At 55.7% G+C, this 13,171-nt stretch overlaps 1 pseudogene; it reads left to right on the top strand.

The window, feature by feature from the left end:
- Nucleotides 1-11,620: 11,620 nt before the first annotated feature.
- Nucleotides 11,621-13,171, top strand: part of LOC121103537 — a 2,521-nt pseudogene continuing 970 nt past the window's right edge.

Consider the following 13,171-nt stretch of genomic DNA (forward strand, 5'->3'; position numbering starts at 1 on the left):
TGTTTCTCAGATTTCACGTATGAGTGAAATCATATGGCATTTGTCTTTCTCTGACTGACTTATTTCATTTAGCGTTATACCCTCTAGCTCCATCCATGTTGTTGCCAGTGGCAAGATTTCATTCGTGTTTGTGGCTAATATTCCACTGTATACATATACCACCACAACTTTTTTTTTTTTAAGATTTTACTTATTTATTTGACAGAGAGAGAGGCAGCGAGAGAGGGAACACAAGCAGGGGGAGTGGGAGAGGGAGAAGCAGGCTTCCCGCTGAGCAGGGAGCCCGATATGAAGCTCGATCCCAGGACCCTGGGGCAGGACCTGAGCCGAAGGCAGACGCTTAATGACTGAGCCACCCAGGCGCCCCTCTGCCTCATCTCCTTTATCCCTTCATCTACCAGTGGCCACGTGGGCTGCTTCCATAATTTGGCCATTGTAAATAATGCTGCAACAAACATAGGATACTTATATCTTTTGGAATTAGTGTTTTTGTATTTTGGGGGTAAATAGTAGTGCGATTACTGGATACTAGGGTAGTCCTATTTTTAACTTTTTGAGGAACCTCCATACTGTTCTGCCCAGTGGCTGCCCCAGTTTGCGTTCCCACCGACAGTGCATGACGGTTCCTTTTTCTCCACAGCCTCTCTAACACTTGTCGTTTCCTGTTGTTGGTTTTGTTCTGTTTTAGTTTATTTTGTCTTAGGGGCACCTTGGTGGCTCAGTCGGTTAGGCATCTGCCTTTGTCTCAGGTTCTGATCCTGGGGTCCTGGGATCGAGCCCCACGTCAGGCTCCCTGTTCAGGGGGTGGCAGAGCCTGCTTCTCCCTCTCCTCCCCAATCATGCTCTCTCTTGCTCTTGTGCTCTCTCGCTCTCTCTCTCTCTCAAATAAATAAATAAAATCTTTGGGGGAAAAAAGTTTATTTTGTTTTAGTTATCTCTACATGCAGCATGGGGCTCAAACTCATGACCCCGGGATCAAGACTGGCATGCTCTTTGACTGAGCCAGCCGGGCGCCCCTCTTGTGATTTTGATTTTAGCCATTCTAACAGGTATAAGGTGATATGAGGGGTTTTTTTTCAGACTTTATTTTTATATAATCTCCACACCCAAGGCGGAGCTCAAACTCACAACCCTGAGAACAAGAGTCACAGGCTCCACCAACTGAGCCAGGCAGGGGCCTCTGGGCTGTTGTTTTTTTTTTAAACAAATTTCTGCACATCTTCTCACTCATGCTCAGCATCTTCCCCAGTCTCCTGCTTCTCCATAGCTGGCCTACCATTCTCAAAAACTACCCTCTCTGGAGGTCATACTGAGATCTTAATTCTTAGTGGCGGCCTGACAAGCTTGGCAGCTTCCCTAAGATACGAAGTTCACTGGGGAGCTTCCTCTTCTGGGTCATTCCGGTGGCAAATGCTGAGTGCAGTCCTCTGTGTCACTAGCAGTGAGTACATCGTGGGTCCGTTAGCAGCAGTCTCGGGAACTGGCTGGGAGACAGCATCGGAGCTGGTCCTTGCAGACATGATCTGTCTGGATCCCGTTAGACTCCCCCTCCCATGGAAGTCTCTCCTGCTGTCTGCGACCACTGGCCGTCCTGGACCATCATCTCATCGTCTCTATCCCTTATAAAGAATACACCCCCCCCCCAGTGTGCATTCTCTGCTTTTCTGGGACAGAGGGCAGTGGATTCAGGAGTCACTCTCCATGGCATCAAGCATGTGTGGGTCACAATCCCAGCCTCCAAAGGCGCATCAACAATACAAGACCCTGTGAAGATTGCTTACCACATCGAGTCTCAGTTTCCCACTTGCCAAATGAGATCTGTTAGCCAGTCCTCCCTAGGGGCGGTTGTGAGGGTTCAGTGGGGCAATGTGTAGAAAGGCACAGCCCTGAGGAGCTCCAGTGAACATCCACCTCTTCCCCATCCTCTACTCGAGGGGAGATCCTGGCACAGACTGACTTGCTCCTTAAAGTGTGGTTCAGGGATGCCTGGGTGGCTCAGTTGGTTAAGCGTCTGCCTTCGGCTTAGATCATGATTCCAGGGTCCTGGGATTGAGTCTCAATTTTGACTCCCTGCTCAGCGGGGAGTCTGCTTCTCCCTCTCCCTCTGCACCCCCTCCATCATGTGTGTGCGCATGCTTTCTCTCTTAGATAAATAAATAAATCATATATATATATAGAGAGAGAGAGAGAGAGTGGGCCAAAGGCCAGCAGCATGAGCATAACCTGGAACCTTAGAGAAGACCTTGTTCTTCCCTGTCCCTTCCCCAGGCTGGCACCACAACCTCAAAAGAATGTTAAGGCAACAAGAGGGTTGAGGGGAAAAGCACAGAGACGAGCCCAGCCGCTCCCACCCCTTCTTCTGGATCCTCCTTCCCAGGAGGGACCCAGCCTAGGTGCCCTGCTAGCCTAGGGCTCGGAACCTTGAGTGGATTGGGGTCCTTGGCAGAGTTGGGGTTTCCTGAACTCTCCCGGCTTTGCTCCAGAACCACGGACAGCGCCAACCCTTGGTGGGGGGGGAGGTCCCCAGGTCTTGCGTCCTGGGTGGAGCGCCCCCTGGAGGCAGATCCCTGACCTGCCTCAGATGCGGACGGAGGAGGGCTGGGGAAAGGGACCGGCGTGATATTCTGTCCTAAGGACGGAGGTACTGGCCAGAGGACGTCCAAGCTTCTCCTTAGTCTCCCTCTGAAAACCTCCTCATCCTGGGGCCTTAGTTAACTCCAGAGACACAATGTATTTCTCACAGAACACGGGGTGCCTTGCCTCCCAGGGCTGACTCTGCCTTTACCCCCTCCAGAAAACCTTCTCTGTGTCCCCTTCCTCCCCTTCCTCCCCTCATTTTCTCGTGTGTTGACATTTGCTTGTGCTTTTTTTTTTTTTTAAGATTTTATTTGTCAGAGAGAGAGAGAGAGAACAAGCAGGGGGAACAGCAGGCAGAGGGAGAAGCAGGCTCCCCGCCAAGCAGAGAGCCCGATGCGGAACTCGATTCCAGGACCCTGGGATCATGATCCGAGCTGAAGGCAGACGCTTCACCGACTAAGCAGCCCAGGTGTCCCTGCTTCCTTGTACTGCCAAGGAACTTGATGACAGCACGTGATTTGTGATCCCGCTCTGTGCGGCGCTGCGGCGAGCTCTGATTCAGCTCCGTTGCTGAATGATGCATTAGAAGTCTGGTTGAGATGTTATATTGGGAGCCGGTGGGTCACAGAGAAGATTCTAACTTTTCCTTCATTTTATATGAAAGGTAAATATTCAGATGAGGGGAAGGCCTCAGTCAGGCCTCAAGGTCGGGGAAAGGGTGGTGAGTAAGGAGGGAAGATCCAGTAGCTACTACAGGGGAGGCCTCGTGGCGCTAAAGGAACCGTGGAGATGTCAGGACTCATTCTGAAGATGAGTGACTTGCCGGGCCCCAGGGAAACCTGAGAATGAGCCACGCACAGGTCCTGAGTTCAAACTGATGCCAGAAACCTGCAAACATCACAGCCAAGTCTGGGGCTGGAGCCAGGACCCCGCTCTCAGTTCTAGTGGTGGGCGGGCCCCAGGGACCCCTGCAGATTAGTGGGTTCCGCCTTGCTTTCTGGAGACTTCGTGTTGGACCTGGTCTGGGCTAAGAGCCAGAACAGAGAGAAGATTCCATTTCAGGTAAGTCCTGACCCCCAGACGCTCCTGCTCGGAGAGGGTGGTCCAAGAATTCTGAGTGGACGGGGACCCCACTCCATCCATATTCTGAGGGGGTGGGAATGCACTTGGGATGAGGCAACATGACTGGGGGGTGGCAGGGGAAGGGCCCCCGTGACAGGTTACGCCAGTTCTGCAGTGAGAAGAGCTCAGCCTTCACCTCCCTGGTCATCACTGGGGAGAAGGGGAGCTTCTAACAGATGAAGGATTTGGGGGCAGCCCAATCCAGANAGAGTGTCCAGATGCCCACTGCTTCTGATCTCCAGATAGAAGGGACTGATCTGGTGGTGTCAGGGGTCCCAGACCTGCCCTTCCAAGCTGCTGCTGCCCTGCTGGGAGCGTGCGGGGTAAGAGGGCTGTAGGACGTGTGACTTCACAGAGTGGCCTTGGTCTCCATTTGGGGCACAACTTGGAGAAGTGTGCAGGGTAGGAGCTGCAGGTATGAGAGGTGGGGACACGGCACAGGACAAAGTGTCTGGGCATCCTTAGGCTCCGACCTTCTCTCATCCTGAGGTGTCTGGGTTTATTCTAGAATAGCCTACATCTTCTGATTTGTGGAAACAGCCAATACATACCACGATCCTCCTGAACCCACAAACAGACCTGGTCCAAAGCTTCAGGAGAGGACCCTGGACCTTGGGCCATTTCCTTGGGGACCTCCACCTGTGACTGCTCGGTGAGCAAGAGAGGTGCCAGGATGGGGGAGAGTAAGACATTGCTCCTTTGAGACTTCTTGGAAGATATTGTCACAAACAGAAAATACGATTTCTGACTGTGACAATTAGGGGAAGGGCCTCAGTCAGGGGATTGGGTTGGCATGACAGACCCTCCTTGTGTCACACTTTTCTGAGCTCTGGACCCCACCCACTCCTCCCCTGTGCTGACTCAGATACCTGACACCCAACCCTGGGGACCCTGGAGTCTGGGCACAAGGGGAACCTGACCTCCCCATGCCAGGGCCTGGTGAGGGGGGAGGACACCCCACAACTTCTACTGGGAAGGGGTCACCTTGAGTCACCCTCCCTCCAACACACTTCAATGGTTGTGATGATGCAGACGGTCTGTGTGGGCTTGAATCTTCTCCACCCCAAGATGCCCAGGTAGGCTCAGATCCAGTGCGTGGCCGCTGGTTCTGGGAAGGAGTGTACTTCCAGACACATTACAGAGTCTAAAACGTGCAAGAACAGGGGCACCTGTTAGGTTAGGCGTCTGCCTTCAGCTCAGGTCATGATCTCAGGATCCGAGGATCCAGCCCCAGGTCAGGCTCCCTGCTCAACAGGGAGTCTACTTCTCCCTCTCCCCTCTCATGCTCTCTCTTATTCTCTCTCTCAAATAAATTAATTTAAGGGGCACCTGGGCGGCACAGTCAGTTGAACGTCTAACTCCTGGCTTCTGCTCAGGTCACGCCTCATGGGTCATGAGGTCGAGCCCCACGTCGGGCTCACTCTCAGCACGGAGTCTGCTTGAGTTCCTCTCTCCCTCTGCCTCTGCCCCTCCCCCTGCTCTCTCTCTCTGTCTCTGAATAAATCAATAAATCTTCTTTAAAAAAGAATTAAAAAAATAGAATGTGCCAGAACAGGGCCAGAGCTAATCCACCTCAGAGACATCCAGACTAACAACTGCTCCGCAAGCTTGGGAGGTGCCCAGACGCGGGGACACCCAAGCTGTTTGTGACGACAGGGGAGATGGGGTGCATGGGGACACAGGGGATGGGGTGCGTGGAGGCTAGAGCGGGAGGGCATAGGGACCCCTGACTCATCTGTTGGGTCACCTGACCACCAGCTGGTGCAGCCGCAGAGCACACAGTCCTGTGGTTCAGCTCACGCGTTGGGGGCGGGGTAGCTGGTCCTGGGAGACACGAGACCTGGGGGAACCCTCAGTGGGCGGGCAGAGGCCCTCAGCGCATGCAGGAAGCTCGACACACTCTCCAGTTCAGGCGACATGCTTCTGACAGCGGCCTGTCAGGATATTTCAAACCAACCTTCCTCAGGGAAAAAACAAATATCAGACGAGCTGGATAAAATTTTTTACATGTTTGGAGTTGACAGAGAGGAAACTTGCACCGTGAAGACGGAAGAAGCAGGAACTCAAAAGACGTGAGCCACTATTTAAAACCCCTTTTCCCCTCAAATAGATTGCTGATTCTGAGCAGTCACGGAGATGCTACGTGGAACCTTCGCGAGTCTCACGGGGCTAGAAAACTAAAAGACATAGTTGAGGGTTTGCCAAGGGGGAGGGGCCCTGGCAAACGTTACAGTCTTGTGGTTGGGACCCTAAGAGTGAGGGTAGACTGGAAATAAAGGACACCCCCATAAGGACTGAAGCCGGGTTTAAAATTCCCCTGATCCCTGAGTGCATTGAAGTGCCCCTGCCTGCTACAGACATGAAAAAATATTCTCTGGAGGAAGAGAATACTATCCAGAGTCTAGAATTGTCTCTAGGATTTGTCATAGCTGCGTCAGACAGGGTGGGGCTGGGGAAGCAGGCACGGAGGGAGGGAAGGAAGGGGACTGGGGATTTATTAGAGGACCCAGACCTTGCTCGATGGGAGAAGAGCTGGGAAAGGAGGGTTCTGGTGGGGGCAGGCATCATCCCTCCGCAGCTCACCTGAAGCACAGGTGCGGGGAGGGGGGAGGGACATGACCGAGTTTCCGAAGAATGTCCAGCTGCCAACCCGGAGCCCAAAGGGGGAGCTCCCAGAAAGTTCTCTGAGCAGCTGCTGCCTCTGTGAGCACCTGGCCAGGTGGGTGGTGGTGGGCTCGAGGCTCGTGTTGGTCATCAGGGCCCGCAGCTGGGAAGACGACCTGCGTGGGGAGCGAGACAGTGAACCGCCCCACATGTTACGTGAAGTTTTATACTTGTTTACATCGGGAGGGTAAGTCTCGAATTGGTTACTCCACCCTGCCTTGTGCTTTTTAAAATGTATTCCAATTCAACAACGGCATTTTCCATTTTAGTGTCTATTTTCTCGAGCACGGTGACGACGGGTCAAGTCCATGCCTGAAACGCCTGCGTCTGGATCCCCTGGGATCACGTCTATGCTGTTTTTCTCTTGGTATGCCATCATTTTGTCCTATCCCCTGGCAAACTTTTAAACTGAAGGTCAGGTATTTCTGTATGAAAAATGGTAGAGATTTTCTGAGGCTCGGGTGGAAATTTTTCCCCCTGGATTCTCGAAATCTCTAGAACTGCACAAGGGAAGGTTCTGTGATGATGGGAAGAGTGTGTCCGCACGGTTTGCTATGGCTGCCACCAGCCATGGAACACTTGACACGTGTTTAGTGTGACCGAGGAACTGAGTTTTGAATTAAACTAAAATTTTTTAAAGATTTATTTATTTTTTTTTTTAAGATTTTATTTATTTATGTGACAGAGAGACAGCCAGCAAGAGAGGGAACACAAGCAGGGGGAGTGGGAGAGGAAGAAGCAGGCTCCCAGTGGAGGAGCCCGATGTAGGACTCGATCCCGGAATGCCAGGATCACGCCCTGAGCCAAAGGCAGACGCTTTAATGACTGCGCTACCCAGGCGCCCCCTAAAGATTTATTTATTTTAGAGAGAGAGAGACACCCTCTCCCAGCACACCTAAGAGGAGAGGGTCAGGGAGAGAGAAGGGAAGCAGACTCCTTGCTGAGCACGGAGCCCTTGCACGGGGCTCCATCCCAGGACCGAGATCATGACCTGAGCTGAAACCAAGAGTCAGATGCTTAACTGACTTAGCCACCCAGGTGCCCCTAAATTTAATTTTAATCAACATAAGCGTAAATAGGCTCAGTGACTAGGGCTACCCTACTTTTGTTTTCTGGCAAGCCAACAGAGATCTTCACCTGTTCTGGGATTGAGTGTGTTTGAAGCAGGTTCTGGGGTTTTTGGGGGTGGGTCTACTTCCAGATGACCCTTATTCTAATTTGTGACCTTACTTGGGTCCTGACAGGTGCTTACTGGGCCTCTATTTTGTATGAGACCCTGAACCCCAAACTTTATTGACCCGGTTCCATGAAACTGTCCAGGGGAAAATAGGAACACCGTGTCTGGCTGACCTCAACGCTCTTCCCTTCACCCCAGATTCTGGCCCCTCGACTTCCTGCCCACCTAGTCCCAGACGCCATCCCATCTCCTGTCACATGACACCGTTGAAACTCCGCGCAGATCGCCAGCGTCTTAGCCTAGGCTTTCTGCCGGTTCCTCAGCCTTCTGGCCCCTGCAGCACAATGAGCTTCTGTGGATTCCTGGCCGCCTTGGCAGCTCTTTGATGTCTTCAAATAGATCGCTTTGTTATAGGTCTATTTTTTCTTTCCAGTTGCTCAGTGGCAGTGTTGTTCTGACACGAAATACTCCGTCCCAGCTAGAAACCTCCCTTGCTTTATTTCGGTCTGTTCAAGTCACTTTCTCCAAAAGGCCCTGACCTCCCAGACTGAAATAGCGCCCCCTCACACCCTTTCCCCTTATTCAGAGGGGATGTCACATTATATCCTGATTTGTCTATTGCCCCTCTCCCGCAATACTGTAAGCTCCATGAGAGAGACAGGTTGTTTTTTTTTTAAGTTTATTTATTTATTTTTGGTAATCTCTACACCCAATGTGGGGCTCGAACTCACGACCCCAAGATCAAGAGTAGCACGCTCCACCGACTGAGCCGGCGGGGAGCCCTGAGTGAGAGCTTTCTGTCTTTTTTTTTTCCCCCAACAATCTCTAGAAATGCCCCTGCACACATTAGGGATTCAATGCATATTGAACAAATGATGCTGGCAATCTGGTGCGGTGGCAGTTCTGCCCTCAAACCTCAGTCCAGTTAGGCAGGACAAGACCCAGAGTGTGGGCGGGCACACATGAAGGGAGGACCCAGGGGCTGGGGCTTGGGAGGAGTCCTATGCCCTGGGCTGGGGGGGTGAGAAGGGAGAGTCAGGAAGGCTTCCAGAAGTATCTTGCAGGATTTGAGAAGGAAGATGGCAAAGGGAGGGCATTCCTAACCAGGGACCAGGCCAGCCAAACTTGGAGGGGGGCCTGAGAATGCCAGGTCTCTCCCTAGGGGTCATGCAGGAAGCTTTTCTGAGCCTCACACCCTCCTGCAAGTGCAGGGTAGCAAATCAGAAACCCAGAGCCCCCTGGTGGCCAAAATGCAGTATGACCCACAAAGTTGGCCACCATAATACTGAGCACACTACCAAATCCTCACAACAGCGCTTTGATGGGGGGTGGGGGGTGTAATTCCATTTCAGAGGAGGAAACTGAAGACCAGAGGGGTTAAGTCACCGACCCAGGCTCACCCGGCTCTGCCTCCATAATCTGAGGTCTGGGGAGCCCACCCAGCTGCTCCTCACCCACCAGGAGAGATTCAGGTGGGGGTGGGGAGCAAATCCACCGTCTTGAAGAGCTCCAGGTGCAGATCTGGTTTTGAGACCCCAGTTCGATCCGTCTCCAGCTAGACCTCAGGCCAGTTACGGCCTCAGGCCAATGAGATGGTGTGTGGTTTGGGTGAAATGAGACCTGTGGTGTCTGCAGTACGCACAGCAAAGACAAGCATCATGGTTACTATAAACCACCAGCGCCCACCAAGTCAAGTGGTTTTGCTAATCCCACTACAGGCAAACATGACGCACAGTAGGTGCTCAAGAAGGCTTGGACTACCCTAAGCACGCCCAGAACTGGGCCGTACTAAGTAAGCAGCCCCCTAATTCCCACTGGCTTGGGAATGGGAAGTTGTTCAGGTCTCTTTTTTAGATCCAAGAGTCCACGTCTCAACCCCTCCTCCCTCAGACCCAGGAGTCCCGGCCTCAGCTTCTGCGGGGTCACCGGTAACCGGTCCCGTCCGTCCCCCTCTCAACCTCACACTGAAGCCCGGGTGGAGGGGGTTTATCCACAGCGCTCCTTACAGGCCGCCCCGCACTGCCCGGCGGCGGGGTCCGGCGCAGACCCGGGGTCGCTGGCTGGCGGGGGCGGCCCCTCCTCGTCGCGGCCCCCGCGGCCCTTGCCGATGGCCAGGCGGGGCCGGCCGCGCTGCAGGCCGTCCCGTGGTTGCGCCGGCGCGCACCCGCACCCACTCCTACCGCCTGCGGCGCGCGCAAAGCCTACCCCGTGTCCCGGGCGACAAGGCCAGTCCCTGCAATCTGCGCAGCGCACGTGCTGCCTCGCCCTGCACCCCTATCCTCTGCCCCCAACCCCGACAGCTCTCCACCCGCACCTCAAATCCCATCGCACTCCAAAAGGGCAGAAAACCTAAAAAGCATTCATTGCTTCTTTAGAATAAAGCGCAGAGCGCGAGGGCGGCCTACAAACCAGACGCGCCACCTCTTTTTGCGCAGGCGCAGACGGGAGACGCCGGTCGGCTCCGGAGCGCTCTGGGAGCCGTGGGCGGAGGCCACGTCACTGGGAGGCTTCGTGTGCCCAGCTGGTCCCGGAGCACTAGGCGCTTCTGGCCAATCCGCCCCACCCGCAATGGGAGTCGTAGGCGGGTAAACCCAAAGCCTTCTGGGAATCGTAGTCCCTTCACCCGCTTCCGCGTTTTCCGAGCTTGACTTTCCGCGCGGGTTCTCACACGTGAGTGCTCCCTTTCTCCGCGCGCCGATCCCGCCCTTTGTCGTACTCCCGTGTAGGAGGTGAGGGCCTATATTACTCTCCCACGCATTCCGGTAGGCATTCCTGGATACGGCACTCCTCTCGTGATCTCCCAACGCCTGTCTCTGGCGACCCTCGGGGCTGAGTGCCCTAAGCAGCTGGTGTCCTTGCTGATCAGCTTTGGACTTCGCCTCGGTTCTGACTCCTTCTCGTTTCCACCCCCAACCTGAGGGCGGTTCCAGCGCACCCTCCTCTATCCTCAGTTACAACCTAGAGTGATCAGGGCTGGTGTGGGGCGTCAGGCGGCCTTGGGAGCCCCGAAAGGCGCCAGACCCAGCCCAGTGTTCAGGAAAGACTCCAGAGCAAAGGACCTCAAAATTTACGTGCCCAGACAAAATGACAGATACCCTGGCCTAAACCTATGCCTCTCACAGTATTTGCCTATTCTTCCTCTTTCCCCACCTTCTCCCACGAAAGGGCCCCACTGTGCAAGGCTAGAACCTTGAAGTTGTCAGTCCTCTCTGCTTCTCACCTACTGTTTCGCTTCAACCAAGTCTTGTGTGAGTCCCACCTGCTCTATTTCCAGAAGAGATCCAGAATCTGACCACTTCTCTCCACCTCCAGTGCCTCTGCTCCAGCCCTAAGCCACATTATTGTTCATCTGGGCATTGCAGGGGCCTCCTCACTGTCCGTTCCTCTCCACTCTCCACCCCCTATTCACACGCAGCGGCTGGAGGGATCTTGTTAAAATGTGAATCAGGTCCTGCCACTCCACAGCTTACAACCATCCAATGGTTCTTATCTCATTCAGAATGAAATCCAAACTCCTCACCCTGCCAACCTCCAAGCCATGGATCCTCTCCCCTCCTCAACCATAACTTACTTTCCAAACAACTGAGCACAGGCCCTGCCCTTCAGGTCTTTGCATTTGCTGTTAACTCTATCGGGAACATTCTTCCCACCCTGATCCAATACCTGACTCCTCATCCTTCCAGCTTCAGCTCAGAGGATAATTCCTTCATATTACTCCTTATATTTGTAAAGTATCTTGGTTACTTACCCATCGGTTGGCTCCTTCACTAGAACTTGGTGCCTGTAACCGTCTCTCTGATCACTGCTGTCCCAGGGCCTAACGCATGTTGGATAGATGGGACGCAATGAAAGGATACCTGTTGAATGGACAAATGAATAATGAACACTTAGCTGAGACTTGAAGGTGCCAAGCTTGCACAAGTACTAGAGAGTATTCCAGGCAGTGGGTGTACTCCGCGCTTATCCAGGCGCCTCCCGGAGGCAACAACCCTGCAAACCCCACAAACCGGAATCCGCATGTAACCTGCTTCCCTCTCCCGGTCCAGGAGAAGCGATTCTCCCAGCCCGCCCGAACTCGCGATGCCCGCCCGCAGTGCGCCTATGCGCGGCGCGCTGGGCTGCCTCCGCTCACGCTCCGGCCAAGCGCTGTGCGGCGCCGCCTGCTACGGCCTTCGAGGCCGAGGTGCTGCACACGGTGCTGGCGGCGCCGCCTGCCGCCCGGCGCCGTGGTGGCCGGCGCTCCGGCGGCAAGGACTCCACGGTGCTGGCGCACGTGCTGCGCGAGCCTCGCGGCCCGCTGGGCGTCCGCTGCGCCGGTGGCCGTGGACGAGGGCATCGGGCTACCGGGACGCAGCGCCTGGCGGCCGTGAGGCGGCAGGCGGCGCGCTGGGACCTCCCACTCACCATTGTGGCCTACGCAGACCTCTTCGGGGGCTGGACGATGGACGCCGTGGCCCGCAGCACTGCCGGCACCGGCCGCAGCCGTGCCTGCTGCACCTTCTGCGGGGTGCTGCGGCGCCGCGCGCTGGAGGAAGGGGCGCGCCTCGTGGGAGCCACGCACATCGTGACGGGTGAGCGCAGGCCCTGCAGCCGAGGGGCCCGGCACCGAGAGGGGTGGGGGTACTCTCCGGGGGCTGTGGTTCCCTGCATTTTAAAAAATGACATTCTTTGTGTCTCCCTTCTCACAAGGAGGCGAGGGAAGTGGTAGCATCCATCAGAAGCCAACTGCAGTAGCTTTCTCTGCAGTGGGAGGCCCACTTCTGAGACTGAGATGATATTTGTAGCGCTAAACACTTTGACTACCGTCGTGAAAAGGCAACTAGCGCAGGGCCTGGTTGGCGATAAGTGGGTGGCAAATGAGGGCACCCGAGTGGCTCCCCGGGAGCCTGTGTGTGTTACCCTCTAGTTTCTCACTGTGACCACCTCTAGCCTCCACCTGGCTGTCCCGTGGTGCCTGGGGGTCCTCCCGGCCCTGTCTGGCCCTCCCTGCTGTTCTCCGCACCCCCTCTGCACCCTCTGGGTCCTGGTTGACCCGCAGGTCTGGGGGTTGAGGGGTCTCCAACGCCTGGTCACCCACTCTGCCACTTTGCACATCCCCTCCCCGTTTCTCTCTGGGTCCTGGGGGTGGGCTCTCCGTGGCCGGGTCGCACGCGGCGTGCCACTCTCGCTCCCCGTCTTGCTGGGTCCCGGCTGCCCTAAGGTGGCGCGCCCACCTCACCTGCTGCCCCTCTGTCCCCCAGGCCACAACGCCGACGACATGGCGGAGACCGTGCTCATGAACTTCCTGCGGGGCGACGCGGGCCGGCTGGCGCGGGGCGGGGGCCTGGGCTCGCGGGGCGAGGGGGGCGCACTGCCGCGCTGCCGGCCCCTGCAGCTGGCCTCGCAGAAGGAGGTGGTGCTGTACGCGGATCTCCGCCGCCTCGACTACTGGAGGAGTGCCTACGCGCCCGAGGCCTTCGCGCCACGCGCGCCACCTGCTCAAGCTCCTGGAGGCGCGCGGGCGCCGGCGGCGCTGACCTGGTGCACTCGGCCGAGCGCCTGGCCCTGGCTCCCGGCCGCGCGCCGCCGGCGCCTGCTCCCGCTGCGGGCGCTGGCCAGCCGCGCTGTGCCAGGCCTGCGCCCTGGACGAGT

Source organism: Ursus maritimus, unplaced genomic scaffold (genome assembly GCF_017311325.1).
Source record: "Ursus maritimus isolate PB19 unplaced genomic scaffold, ASM1731132v1 scaffold_19, whole genome shotgun sequence".
Classification (NCBI taxonomy): domain Eukaryota; kingdom Metazoa; phylum Chordata; class Mammalia; order Carnivora; family Ursidae; genus Ursus; species Ursus maritimus.